Genomic DNA, 15,321 nt, shown 5'->3' on the forward strand with positions numbered 1-15,321 from the left:
CGGCATCTACCATAGAGCTGCAACCCTTCTTGTTTAATGGAAAGCCATTCAACTGGAATAAATATGTAGTTTCAGGGTTTTGTTGTTTGTTTGGGTTTTTTTAATCCAGGGAGTGGACAAAAAAGAAAAGGAAAGCTGATTTGAAGTTGAAAGAATAATCCGGAGCCAACAGAACGTACTTTCTCCCCAGCTCTGCTGCTGAAGACCACTTTCTAGCTTTGAACACAGCACTTAAGTTTGGTGCCTTCAACTATAGAATGTCTTTATATTCAAGAAATGCGATCAGCAGAAACCTGTTGATACACGCCCCAAAATGCAAGGCCCTCAGACAATGCCCATTCCAAACACTGTGCTTCAGCATCAGGTAAAGCCTCTACCCTACAGCACCGTCGCACAACACATACTTAACTCGGTCATTTTCCATCACCGCAGGCAAATGTTCTCCCACCTATTGGCTGCCACCACAATCAAGTTATTTCTCATGAATTTTCAGGCCTCTAAATGTGCAGTTCTCTCCAACTGTCGGCATATTGCTTTACCTCTGCATCACACCATCTATTTAGACTGCAGCGAGGACGATGCGAGGAAGCTGATAGCTAAATTCTTAAAATCATGTCATTCAAATTCTTGCACCAAGCTGTTCTGATGGAATATTTATTAAGCAGATGGGACCTGCAGTTTAGACTATTAATTGCTGGAAGTCATCAGGTTTACTGTAATTTAATTTCTTTCTTTGCCATGGTTTTTTAATTGGTTACTTTTTTTTAATTAAGCTTTCCATTATAAGCTATTCACAAGTAAGTATTTTAAAATTGCTTCCATTTTAAACGTTGTACTTATTGGCCTCTATTAATTAATCTTTTTTTTCCTTGATGCACAACTGTTTTAATACCCTTAATGAGAAGTAGTAAATAACATCATTAATTTTCTCCTTATTCAAATTTATTAGCTTTAGTTATTTTGTGATAGGCAAGTGTATGGTCAGGAAGTGTTATCTTTATCACAAACAACCAAGTATATTAGACTCAAAACACAGATAACACAGTTTGTTTGGAAGGGGAGAAACTAAAATTATTGACACAAGCCCTGAGTGAAGCAAAGTGGTTTTTCTGCTTTAAGAGGAAAGTTTTCTTTTCTGCAGTTTTCTTTTCTCTTAATTTACCTTATTTTGCGGGATTAACACATTTTTTTGGTACTTTGCAGAAAAGATTAACTTCAACTTCAGCCTTTAGAGACACACCTGATGTTTACATTATTCATCTCCCTGAACTGGAACCCTGCCGAAGTTCATGATCTTGGGAAATTTTGGTTTTAAACCCAAATCATAGACCTGCCCTGTTTGGAATTTAACTTGAATCATTGCATTACCGTTTCATAATGTAATTTTCTGGAGGGATACATTGAAAACAAATAAGTAAATAAAATAAATAGAAGTCCAAACCCCAAACCAAACCAGTACTACATAAGGAAATGAATCACCAAGTTAAAAACCCACCAGCAATGGCTTATCTCCTTTCTTCATTTCTCTGCTGCACAATTTATGGGATTTAAACTATCTGCTTAGACAGCTATTCTCAGGCATTTCACGGGACTTTCCGAATTTCTCAGTCCAACTGCAGCTCTTTAAGCTACATTTACCTTGTGTCTAAATGCCTGCCTTGTTGATGACTGCAACCTTGAAACAGAATCAGTAAGATCTCTACCCGAATAAGCGAGATAACTTCTCTTGTAAATCTTTCAAACAAGCTGATGGCAGAGTGTACCATTAAATCTTGGTTCACATATATTTCAGTTGGCGTGCAATACATTTTTTTTAAAGGAAAGAACAAACAGGTACTTGTGTAATTCTTAATGACTGATGAATCTACTATTGCATGGAAAAAACAATGTCACTTTAGAAAATAAGTGAGCACTTCTGCAGCAATATCTATTTGTTCTTTGAATTGTCTTCTTGATTTATATTGTTATTTTCTTGTGGTCTGTTTGGGTTTGTTGGGGTTTTTTTTGGGGGGGGAGCAGGGAGAGGGATGGTGAGAAAACATTTTCCTGATCCAAATACACGCTTTATTTTGTCAGTAAAAGACATGTAGAAATTCAAGCCCACAGACCATGGGCTCTCTATGCCATTTTCTCTTATGCAAGCAACATAAATTATTTAACCTCTAATAACATTAAGATTTCATGATGCTTGTGTAAGATGAAAAAGTGAAGACTTTTAGATACTAAATGCTTTATTACGATCTGTAATCTTGTAAGGATGACTGATTTATTTAATGTGCAAATCTAGAGCGGGTAGAAATACAGAGACAATATATTTAGGACTATATTCTGCCAAGTACCGGAGCAGTGGTCTCAGTCTTGATAAAGCCTTATCTTTAAGCATGTGAGTAGTTGCACTGATTTTAATGGGACTTTTAATGTGCTTTTAAATGCCTTGACAAATAAGGATCTCAATTTTCTCTACCTTGCAAAACCAAGCTAAATAGCACGTTTATTAATACTTAATACCTGCCTCCTAGATACACATCACAATGACAAGTGTGGATTACAGCAAAGCTATTAAGAAACAAGCCTAAATCTCTGAGCTTCAGTCAGAAGATAAAGAGCAGGGTTGCAGTGGGTGATATTTCCTATTCAAATGACTCCTCTCATAAGGCAGCATCTACTTTCTCCAGCCATTACCACTCATGACTCCAAAGGATGAGGCCACCAGTCACAAGGTGCCATTAACTTGGCAAGGAAGGCGAAGTGCTTTAGTCAGCACGTGTCTTAGCCAAACAGCAAGGAAGCTTTTTCTGGAGAGTAAACAGTGTAGTACACATAGGGCTTTAAAGGGTACCAAACTTCAGGAAGGAAAAAATTCACATACCACACCAAGATCTCATTCACAAATCAGTTTAAACTTATCACCCAAAACAGTGGGTTAAAAGAGGTTTTTTTACCCAGTTTGGAGAATATCTGAGATTTTAAAAGGACAGAATGAATTTACTTTTTGCAAGGTCTCAAAACTTTTGTATGGATATAATGTCTGTAAGCCTCTAGAAAAGTCAAAGTATCCTGCTTTGCCAGTACTGAAGTACTTAATTTCAGTGCTAGGTTTTGCCTTTCTTCTGTTGTAGAACGTTAACAAGCTTCTGAACTCTTTCAATAACTTACCTGGAGATCTGGATGGAGAATTAGCTCTGCAGGATTTATGTCTAAAGTTTACCATGAGTTTAACTGGAAACAGAGGATGAATATCCTTGCACGGATGCCTATGAGCTTAATACCAACAAGGAATCCTGACAGGTAAGTTTTGAAAACACCTGTGGACACATTTGTTTTCCAGACTAATTATAAACTCTATGTTGATAAAATCAAAAAAAAAAAAAACCAACCACCCAACCCAACAAGAGATAGTGACCCTGACTTTTTAGACAAAGCATTTCTAGAGCTACTTATGAAGACCAGTGTATAAAAAACCCTCACAAAGAGGTATTTTTATATTTTTGGCAATTCAAAATGAAGGAACAAAAGTCCATAAGGTGAATTAAGAGATTAACGCACCCTAGAAGTGAATTTTCAACTCCAACATAACTGCTGAAATTGTCACGCATGTCAATGAGAAATGTGCCACAATTTTATTTTATTATGCCGGTTTTATAATTGCCATTTAATGGTCTTTACAAGGATTCCAGGAAAACCTTTACTCCTTCATTTTTTAAAATTCAGATATAATTCCCTAATTATTCTCTGAATTTGAGCTGCAAATTACATTCTCATTTCAAGTAGGCAGTACAGCATGATGAGACTGGACATAGGCTATTTAAAATGAAGGACAGCTGTGGCTTTATCATAAAAATAAAAAAAAAATTATAAAACCACACAAATTGTGTAAATTTTAACTACGGATCTAGATTTCAAATAAATACTGCTTTTAGTATGGTAACATTCAAAATTTTGATAATTAGGAGATTTTTTTCCACTCTGGATCACCTCTGAAAAATAAAGGTGACCCCCCTCCCCCTGTTTTAGGGTAACAATGAGCACCCAGGAATGTCTTTCCTCCTTATTTTACCGATAAAGATATAAAGACCTGACAAAATAAACAACTTCTGCAAGTTACTGAGAAAGTCTGCAGCTGAGCTAGAAATGAATGCCAGATTGCCACACGCCTTTACACTGCTCTAATTAGGTTAGCCTTTTTATCTGTGTTATAGGGTATGCTATTATTTTTTTAATCAGTTCTTCACGCCATTGAAACCCCTTCCTTTGAGGCTTAAAACCACATAATAGGACAACCTCAGTCATCAGAAAGCCTGATTCTCTGTGCTTGTAATATTAATTTTTCCAGTAGCAACCTTATTTCATTAATTCACACTTTTATGCAAGCTCTCAAATACTAGGAGAAATATATTAGGAGAAATACAGTTTTTCAGACACACATGCTTTCTTGAAACTTCTGGTTTGGGACCTACTTTACCAACTACAATATAATCTATTTTATTACAGAGATTATAGCAAGCAGATTGGAAAATGAAGAATTTCTAAACTAAAGCCAGAATTTTTGTGACAGCACAAAAAGAAGTGAAAGGAGGACTCTTTTAAAAATTCTGAAAACACAGCCTGAGAACACAAGCCAGCAACGTGCCCTTGTGGCAAAGATGACCAACGGCATCCTCAAGTGCATTAGGAATGGCACTACCAGCAGGTCGAGGGAGATGATTATTCCCCTCCCCTCAGCACTGGGGAGAGCACACCTGGAGCACTGTGCCCAGAGCTGGACTCCCCAGGACAAGAAAGGCATGGACAGACTAGAGCGAGTCCAGCAAAAAGCCACAGAGATGGTTGAGGCCATGGAGCATCTGACACGCGAGGAGAGGCTGAGAGATGTTTAACCTGGAGAAGAGAAGGCTCAGTGGGATCTTATGAATATGCATAAATGCCTGATGGGAGACAGTAAAGAAGATGGAGCCAGACTCTTCTCAGTGATATCCCATCAATGAATGGGAGACAAAGGGCACAAATCATTATACAGGAAATTCTGCTTAAACGTAACAAGTAACTTTTTTTACAGTAGGAGTGGTCAAGCGCTGCAACAGGATGCCGAGGGAGAGTGTGAAGTCTCCATACTCGGAAATCTGAAAAACCCAACTGGACATGATCCCGAACAACCTACTCTTGCTGACCCTGGTCCAAGCAGGTGGTTCGACTATTTGATCTCCAGACTTCCCTTCCATCCCCATTGATTCTATGGAGACATTTTTAGTAAAATTCTAAGATCTATGATTTATGAAGGATGTCAGGGAAGGAAATAATATATTCTTCAATTCAGGTGGGACCCACAATCCAGATTAGTCCCAAGGTGCTTTATAAACAACACAAAATATGAAACACTTCATGAGCTATTGAAATGCAGCCAGTTCTGGGGTGAAATGTAGAACAGTTTAATAGTTCCCAGCAAACAAAAAAAACAACAGGAGCCAAAGAATGCCATATGCAACTGAAACTACAGGGGGAATTAGGTAGGAAGAATGTAATTATCCATGCTGGATTCTAGCCAGAGCTAAAAGTAATCAGAAAGTCAGTGAAAGACCAGAACAAATTGATCTCATTATTCTTGCATTACTCCGATCTACTTCTAAATGGAAAACTTTCCTGCGTCTACCACACTGACACTTGTATGCACACAGAGGTGTGCTCAAAAAGAATATCTCAACGTGAGTTAAAAATGTAGGAAGCTGATGACGTCCATGCGCAGAGTGCCGGCCTGGATCTCACCTCTCATTCAAGACTCATTAAGATATACTGGGATTTAATTCTCTCTGTGCTAAGGTCAGCAGGATTTTGGCTTCAGTGAAGCCAGGTCTTCTGAGATTTTGTAAGAAAATGAGATGAATTGCATGCAAAACAAAGTTGCATCAGGTAAGCCAGTTAATAATATTATTCACAACTTTCTACCTAACACCAGAATTTTGCACGCAATGAGCACATATGAGAACCAGAACAAAACCTGATCCTAAGAAGATAAAATCTAATTTAGCTTAGTATGTACAAAATACAAATGTGTTGGGCAAGTATTGTGAGGAAGAAAGCAACCAAACTTAAGTCTGATTAATGTTTATTCTCCAAAAGTAAGCAACAATTTGGAAAACAGCTCCAAAATCAAAATGAGGAGAATGGTGAGTAGGCTACTGAAAAAGTAAGAGCAAAATGGACATGGGAAACGTGACCAGAGGCCAGAATTCTAAACAAGGAGTTTTAATTGGAACAAGACGGGGGGCAGGGGGGAGGAAGAGAACGGCAGCTACATGTTACCTTTAGAAAATCTGCTTCGGATGTCAGTATTTTACCAGAGCTTCATGTCCTCAAGAAAACACATATGCAGTATTCAAGGAATATTTTTCTTCAAATTAATTTTCTTCCCTTTCTCAAATATGACAAATCACATTATGTAACATAAAAAGCATTCATTACAGAACATCACTACTCTTCAAGGCCAAACCCACCTTCAGGTAGGTCTGATCTTTTACCCATTATCAGGCTCCTAGTAATGAATAGCATATTATTTTAGCTGTGAAGCCTTGTATCTGACAAGCAGCTAACATTGTGCTACAAGGAGAGATCATAAATGGAAAATTGAAAGGTTTGGGTAAGAAAAGGTGAGAAACAATATAAATAGTGATTTATTTCTTAAGTAAATACATTAATGTATTAGTTCTAAAGTAGCATTCAGAAGGTAGAAAACTTTGGGGACTAGATTTTTTTTTTTTTTATACTACTACTTTCACTTCATATTAGTGAAGAGTTTTTCAATAAACACAAACATAAATCTCTGATGGCAAAAGCCAAGAGAAGCACACACCTCCTTGTCTCCCACAATGAAAGCTTTAACAAATAGCAGAGCTTTACGGATTCTGCACAAAAGTCTTGAGACTGGGGTTTTGAAGAATGAAAATTAAACTGCACAGCTCACTAGCACCAGCAAAGCACCTACCACTTGTTTGTAAAAGAACAAAAGGGACAAAGAGCAGAATCTGGTCCATCTTCTGGCCTGACGCAGGCCACTTACAACTACTTGTGCACCCCTGCACAAAGCTCTAAAGCCGACTGCTGAAGTGGAATATGGGCCTCATGTTCCATAGGTAATTGTGATTGCTCCTTTACTACAGAGGAGTTCTACCACTGAGACATTCCTATATTTTAAGAGATAATTACATGCCCTTCTTAAATAGCTACATGAAAAAAGAAGTTACTATTTGGATGAACTACGCCAATGATTAATTACCCTCACTGTTAAAAAGCTGGCCTTTTATTTCCAACTTGAATGCTTTTAACTCTCACTTTCAGACACTGGATCACGTTATGCCATTGCTGGCTAAATTAAAGAGTCTTTGAGTGGAATAAACATCATTAACCACCTCTTCCTATGCGCCTAGGGGTATGTGTACAGTCTTCAGTGCAGTATGCACAGGCACATCTGCACAGACTTCAAGTGAACCAGTTCAGGAAATAATAGCAACTGAGACAACGAGCTGAGCAGGAGCTGAATAAGCTCTCCAGGAATTCAGGATGCAGGTGGGGGCTGGCCGCCACGCTGAGTCTGTGCTGATACGCTTTCACTCTTACTCTCAGCCAGATGAAAGTCTATTTGGGCACTGTCACAGATGGCATCACATCTCCAAATTTCAGTTCAGTCTTATCCCAAGAGGGATAGCCACCCACATTTCACTTATTTTCAGGTCATTTGAGAGACAAAGAACCACAGAAAATCACCCAATTCAAAATTAATCAACAGTAGCCTCATTTGTGTTATACCACAACCTGCACCGATTTGGTAATGTGACGTTTCAGGGACGTAGAGATGTGCTACCTGGGAGTCATTGTATGGGAGCACCCAGCCAAACCCATTTCAGAGCACAACAGGCGAGATGTGGGGAGGTGTCATCCGACTCAGCTTCCTCTCCGCCTTGCCTTGTCTATGCAGAGATAACTTGGGGAGAGCTGCAAAAACGGCTCAGCCCAGGGTTGTCTCAAGATTGCATTACAATAAGAACCGAAACAGAATGGAGCCTTAACTCCCTTAACAAACCAAATGCCCTGAGTCCCATCCCACCACTATTCCCATGACTTTGCATGCTAGACATCACAAAATTGGCAACAGAGACTTAGGAGCCATCACACCACCAGAGGTAAATATCCCAGATAGTGTAATCCACTCAGGCATGATCCTGGACCCCCACGGACTCAGGAAATATAAACTGTAAGGTTTGGGGAGAAAAATGGGGAATCTTCCAACGATACAGCTGGCCTGTAGGAGATTTGTCCCCCCCTTGTCCAGGACACTGTACAGGGTAACTTCCCAGGGACTGAGCGACTTTACCTGAGAGAGAGGGTAAGTGATTAAGAAACATGCGTATGGTATATGGCAAGCTATTAAGATGGTGATTGGTGCACTCTTAAGGTATTAATATTTAGCGCGCTTGTAGTTTGTGTTGTCACTTTTCCGGATCACTTGTAGGTTGCAATAATGCATTCAGTGAATTGCTTTTAAATTGCAATAGTGTAATCGCCGTTGTACACATAGAACCTGCAATAGTGGCGTATTGGACCTGTGAGTGAAGTCCAAATAAATTGTTGATTTGAACCTCTCAGTGAAGTCCTTTTTCCCCGTTTGTCACAAAAATGGCACAGCGAACAAGACCCAGACTCTGTCCCTGCACCACCCTGTGTGGTGGGAATGAGACACAACTTCCCCATATGCCCGCCGTTTCGAGTTCCCAGTATGGCTGCTGTGAAATGCTGGGGTCCCTGTTTTCACAGGGGCTCATCCACCAAGACAGGAGACAGCTGGGTCCTTCGCAAAACCAGCAGCATCCTGTCTTTTCTCTCTTTATTGTACTGTATCTGTTTACTCCACTGAAAACATCGATTTGTTTGTGTGTGCGCACACCTGTAGCTACACACGCACGCTCTGCATGCCACACCTTCTGTCCCAGACAAATCTGTATTCTCTGATCATCCCCAAAAGCACGTTCCACAACATTATTAGAGCCATAAATCCTAAATGGGTGTTGCAATCTCCCTGCAGTTAAGGGAGTTACCCACAAAGCACAGACAAATTGGGCTCTGCTGGGTGGTGGCAATCATCTCATTAAGTACAAGCATTTAGCAAATCCAGATTTATGCAAAGGAAAAAAAAAAAAAAAAAAAAAAAATCAACAAGCTCTCTCTAGGGTACTAAACAGACAGAAAAGTAGAAGACAAAGAATAAAAGGAAAAGAATGTGAAATTAAAAATAAATAATAAAATAAAAATCAATCTTTCTTCCTTTTTGCCATTTCATTTATTGATTACAGCTTCCCTGCTAAAATAACACAGCAATAGGATTGTTAAAAAAAACATAGGTGGATTAAATAAAATTAGATTTTAAAAGATTCAGGTAATAAAGCTGATTAGATAAACTAGACAGTTAAATCAACAGATAGATGACTAAGATACCAAATCTACCTTGAAGAATTCTCAAAAGCTGCCATATCTGACAAAATTACGCTGTACTTGCTAGCATTGTTGGACCCCCTATCCAGATGCACCTACTTTAATGGCTATTAATGGCTACCCTTTGAAAGAATTTACTCCAATATAGAAATCATGCCGACAAACACCACACCTCACTTTCATACCTACAGGCCAGAGTTAAGGTTCTGCGAGGAAATAAATATTCCTTTATGTTTGATCAGAAAAATACATCAGATTTCTTGCTCCTACTACAGGTCATTAAATTGGCTTTATTACCCCTTTCTATCAAACTTCCTGACTTGCTTATCATGAGGAGCTTATTCTCTCGTGAAACATTGCCCCGTTAGTCACGCAACAGCTCTCCTCCCAGTCCCCAGCATCTGGCTCATGAAAGTTGCCATTCGATCAGAGTATGGTAGCATTCCTTATCTTCTAGAGTAGCCCCTACGGCTTCAAGCTGCAACTTAAGGGGCCTTGAACCTGCCCTAGGCTACTCCACGGGTAGAACTGGTGACTTTTCTACACTGAGAGAATGTAAATCCATTTAAATTCTCCTTTTCTGGGTCACACAAAAAATGTGCTTTGGCCAGCTGCAAGGATTGGATTCAGGCCAACGTGCTTACTGTGTGGGCTGCGGTAAGATTTATGATGTCCCTTAACTAATCATTTTCTAGCTGTTAAGTTCTCGAGGTTTGTAAATAATGTGGCAGATAAGTACACTGCAATCACTTGGCAACTGAGCTGATTTTTAAAACAAAGTTATCTGCGTTTGGAAAAGAGGATGATGTCTGCATATACCTTCATTGTAGAAAGAAGCACATATTCTGTGTCAGCAATGAAAAGCAATACCTTTCAATAAAAGAGTGTTTTGGTGGATCGATTCATTTTCCAAACGTGCTGTATGAACAACTCGTTAGACAACCCTGTCAATAGGAGGACACCTGCAGCTCAAAAGGTTTCCCTTTTGTTATCCAGCTGCTGAAGAACGCTATATGGAATGCCCACACTCTTGGAAAAGGTTTTCAAAGATGATGCAAAATGACTGATGTTTGCTTTCCTATGAAAGCTATTTGCAATCACTGTGAAGAAACATAGTTGGATCATGTTCTGTACATCATTTCCAAGGGATAGCTTAATTTCTGTGTTTTGGAATTGATTCACAGTCACTCAGGAGAACCTGCCCTGCTTAATCCTGGGACATCTCATCAAATCTTATGTTGTTTTTGCTTATGACTTTATAGTGTCTACAAATGCATAATGAACAGCATCATCAGTTTCTGCTGCATCCAAATAAAAACACTCTAAAGTACTTTATCACTAATGTAGTGTATTGCCCACCTTGTGTCTCAAGTCTATTTTTAAAAATGATTCATGAACAAAAATTGACACGCGTAATTAACCTTATTTGAGTAGTTCATGGTAAATGTTATTATAGAACTCTGCTCTAAATTAAACAAAATTAAATCCTGATAAAAATTTACTATCCTGCAGTCCCCAAATGAGTCTATGGTTTAACGGAAGATATGTAAAAATGATTAGTTTAAAACGGAAGGAACCTCATTCTTGCACTATTAATTTATTTTAGTCCTTTAGTTTTGTACTTCAGGTTTTTGCAGATTATGTTTAATTAACTTTTTATAATGGTATTTAAATTAGCTGTTCTATATGTGATAAGAATACCTTGACAGATATGTTTCTAATTTGACCTGCAGGATGTAATTTCAGAAAGTTGTACTTAGTCCGATGTCTATTTGCATCCTTTCTTCCCGTCCTGGCTTCCTCTGAGCCAAACATTTTCCTCTCATGCCTTTGATATTCTAGGAAGGCAGATAACTACAAATCTTCAGCTCCAATCATGCCAATGCATATTTATTTGGATTTTAAGGGGCATTAGAAGAAATTTATTCTAAAGAAACTTAGACAGAAACATACTTTTTAAAATTGCCATGTTAAATGTATATCTAGCTTTACCATAAAATCACCCTGTTTTGAACAGACCTACACAGCAGTGCAGCGTAAGCATGCTCATGGAGCCCAGCTTTGGCCATGAAGTACGTGGAGAGGAACAACACCCTTCAAAGAACATAAAAGTAATGAAATAGAGCTTCTATATAGACATCAAGTTTGTTCAGCTCGCCCTAGAGCAAGATTTTCCAAGACAGCTCAACTACCTTTTATTTTTTCAACTAGAAGAACATTTTCAGCATCAAAAATTAAAAACAGGTCCAACTCTGGGTGACCAAATCACTAGTGTTAATGACACTGCTACCCAAGAGAAATGCAAAAATTGTTTGGACAATCATAAATAAAGATCTGAATTTGCTTAGATAAAAACTATGTAGAAGCTGACTTCGCCTTTGTACCCAATTTCTGTGCAATGAATCCCACTGGTGGACACTGTGTTCTTTCATCAGCTGGACCAAAGGAACCTGCAATCCGGTTCTTACCTGAATTCTGACTGGAAAGGATGGAAGGAAAGCCGTTTTGTCTGGATACTTGCAAAGGAGTTTGGATGCAATCTCAGGTCTGCAAAAGAGACAGGGTTAAAAAAAAATAATCATCAATCACATTCTGTAATGGAACAGATTTTCTAGTCTTAAAATGGAAGAAGTACAGAGGGTCAGTCTGGTTTTGGTTATTGTTAGTGAAGATTATAAAAACCTCACAAAAGCAATTTGAACAGATGCTTGTTTCCCACAACAAGGCCCCCTATGCTAAACTCATAGTCGTCTTGATTAATTTTTTCATGTTGATAGCAACACCACTGAATAGTCTTGAATCTTAAGAATATTACAAAATACTGTTATAAGGGCTTATCAAAATAATCTAACTAGCAGGACTTGAAATAAGAACATTTATTAGTAAATTATAATACAAATGATCAGAAATGCCAACTCATCTTTTTCTGGTTTGAAGCATTACTTGATCCGTAACATACCTGATTTGATTACTGACTAATTCTTTTACTTTTCACCTTATTATTTCTGTAAGCCCAAACGGACAGTTTCCAGCCTATTACAACTGCCTGTTCTCCCCTGTTTCTGCTGAGAAGGCGAGCTGCTTTCAGGTTTGAAAAATTTTTGGTGAGAGGTATGTTCCTCAACATCTACTAAGTCCTAATCACAAAATTATTTCCCTTGGATGCTTGCAAAATAAATCCGGCAGGTTATTCAGTACTGTTATCGATATCGCATCAATCACAACACCCCCTGTGCGTTACGGCAGCTACTGAAAAGAACACAGTCCAAGGTCCCACAAATCTGTTGGTATTTCCATTGATGTAATGCATTATGTGCAGGTAACATATGAGGCATTAAGTTCACCTAGAAACTAATGGTCCATTTGTATCTCGCTATCCAATCAAAGCAAAAGAATTCAAAGAATATTTAGTATATTGAAGACGACCTTCCTGACCTCATTTAAAAGCCATCACGAAGGATGCTACCATTTACTCTGATCATAAACACTGCTATCGTATCATCAAATAATCATATGACACACACATTCACTAAACAAGTATTTTCAATAATTGGACACTACACTAAGAAGACCAAGAGACTTGTAGAAAATGCCAACAAAAAATAATTGTTATTGTCTTTAAGAAATATTCAGTCAAACTCTATTCTCAGTTGCACTGGTATAAATTTGTCATAGGTCCATTCACTTCAGCAGTCTCACGATTCTGTCAGCTCAAAGTCTAGAGCCCGGCAGAGGTGCTGCAAAGCCAAAGTTATTTGCAGTTTCAGATTTATAGCGATGAAACATAGCTGTGCTCAGTCTATCAATCATCATTCTTTTGAGACGCAGGAGGTAAACTGAATCATGGCCTCTGTCGTAGACACTACCACATTTTTTGGTGATCTATGCCATCTTGTCCCTCCTCCAAGAACTTTAAAAGCAGATGCAAAAAAGAAAAAATGCAAAAGTATTTTTTTTATTCCCTTCTCAAGACTACTAAAAGTTCCTACATTGTTTAATTTATCTAATTTGTAAAATGAGTTATCCCACACAGAAAATTCCTATTTTGAAATTTCTGGCTGAAAAAAAGTAATCTTAGAGACCTTCTCCAGACTTAAATATTTTGGATTAAACACCTGCAGCAGTCTGTGCTTATTTCAAGTTTTAAGCTTCTTGAAGTTAACTCAGCATAATAATCAGAGGTAAACTAAGGTTATCACAACTTAAAAAGACCTCTAGTGCTAAAGCACGTTGACACATCAGAGGAGAGGCGGAAAAAAAAAAAGTATCTATCTGTAGTGTTCAAATGAAACAGAAAAAAGACGGCATACGGGGTAATTCATTTTCTCTGTTTCCAGATTACAGATGGGAAGAGAAAATGACATCAATTTATGGACATTCTCAGGATATTTCAACTAGATGAACAGCATTTAAATTATGTGTATGAAATATCAGATGGATGAAGTCTTGAATCTGAGAAGTCATTAAGTCCTTATTTGGCTTAACTTAGAGAGACTGCTCAATAATTAGTAGAATTTTTTATATTCAAGAGGCAAGGAGGAAGACATTGATGATATAAAAATGACCACAGAGAGCAGACTATAAAATAACCAAGACAAAAAAAAAAAATCTATGCAGATTTTATGTGAGAGGTAATATTTCATTTATAGATTTACATCATGTCATATTTATGATTCCTAAAATGTTCAAGAGCAAATGGGCAATATTCACAGTGATTTCAAAATGCTCAGATTAATAGTTGTTAAAGTAGATGAGTTTATTAGTACAAAAGTTATAAAATGTGCAGACGGCAGAACTGCAAAAATAATGATCAAAAAAGAAAAATGGCATTAAAGTCTCAAAGCACATACGGTCGAGAGGCAGCTAAAGCTGACTTTGCAAGAGAGTTTTTCAGGAGCTTCTGAGGACTCTGGAAGTCTGCTCATGAGAGCACCAAGGCAGAAGTTTTCTCCCGCAAAGAGAAACCACCTGCTCCTACAGCAGGCTGGGCTTGAAACCAAGGCATCCTGCTTCAGAACAGCACCTAAGCTTCAGAAAAACCGCTAAATATTTCAGGATAGGTGTGACATTTGATAATGCAACAATAAAGGACATTTGATCATTTTTTTAGAACATACTAATGAAACTGTCTGGAATCCTTCTCCTTAAGTCTCCTCCTATTCTGAAGTTCAGCCTGGGTCAGCTCTCCTCTTCCTCAGGTTAGCTCATCCCCTGCTGGTAATTCAAGAAACATCTGGATTTTCCCCCTTCTTTCAGTCATATAGTTAATACATTTTTTTATTCATCAGCTGAAGTAGCAGTGAATCCACACAAGATACAGCTTTTTCATGTTCACACAAGGGTAGCTTTTGTATGTACAAAAAAGGATAAAAATGGGACCACCCAGAGCAACGGGTCAGTCAACCAGCCTGCAGGTTTTTGTTCCACCTTACAAAAAAGCACAACCTGGGAGGAAAGGTTACAGAGACAGGCTCGTGTCAGTCACACAGCACAGCCTGCAAGGGACATAACCCATTAGAAACTCAAAGAGTGTTAACATGAAATAAAAAAAAAAAAAAAAAAAATAGGCAGGAGGTGGGGGAATAGCTCATAGACACCTGGAAGCTAAAAAAAAAAAAAATCATGTGAAAATTAGATTCCTAAAAAGATAATAAATGGCAGAAGGGCATGACACACCTGTTCACTGATAATTTCTGACCAGCACAACAAAGAGAAAACTCCTCCTTTTTCCTCTTGCCCACCTGTATTTTTCTTCCCTTTTTATCTCCGTTTCCTCTGGAGGCCAGTTGTGCAGCTCTCCCCACTCTGTAGGCAGTAGACATTAAGTGCAGAGAAAAAGCCAGC

The sequence above is a fragment of the Numenius arquata genome, chromosome 17 (genome assembly GCF_964106895.1).
Source record: "Numenius arquata chromosome 17, bNumArq3.hap1.1, whole genome shotgun sequence".
Taxonomy (NCBI): domain Eukaryota; kingdom Metazoa; phylum Chordata; class Aves; order Charadriiformes; family Scolopacidae; genus Numenius; species Numenius arquata.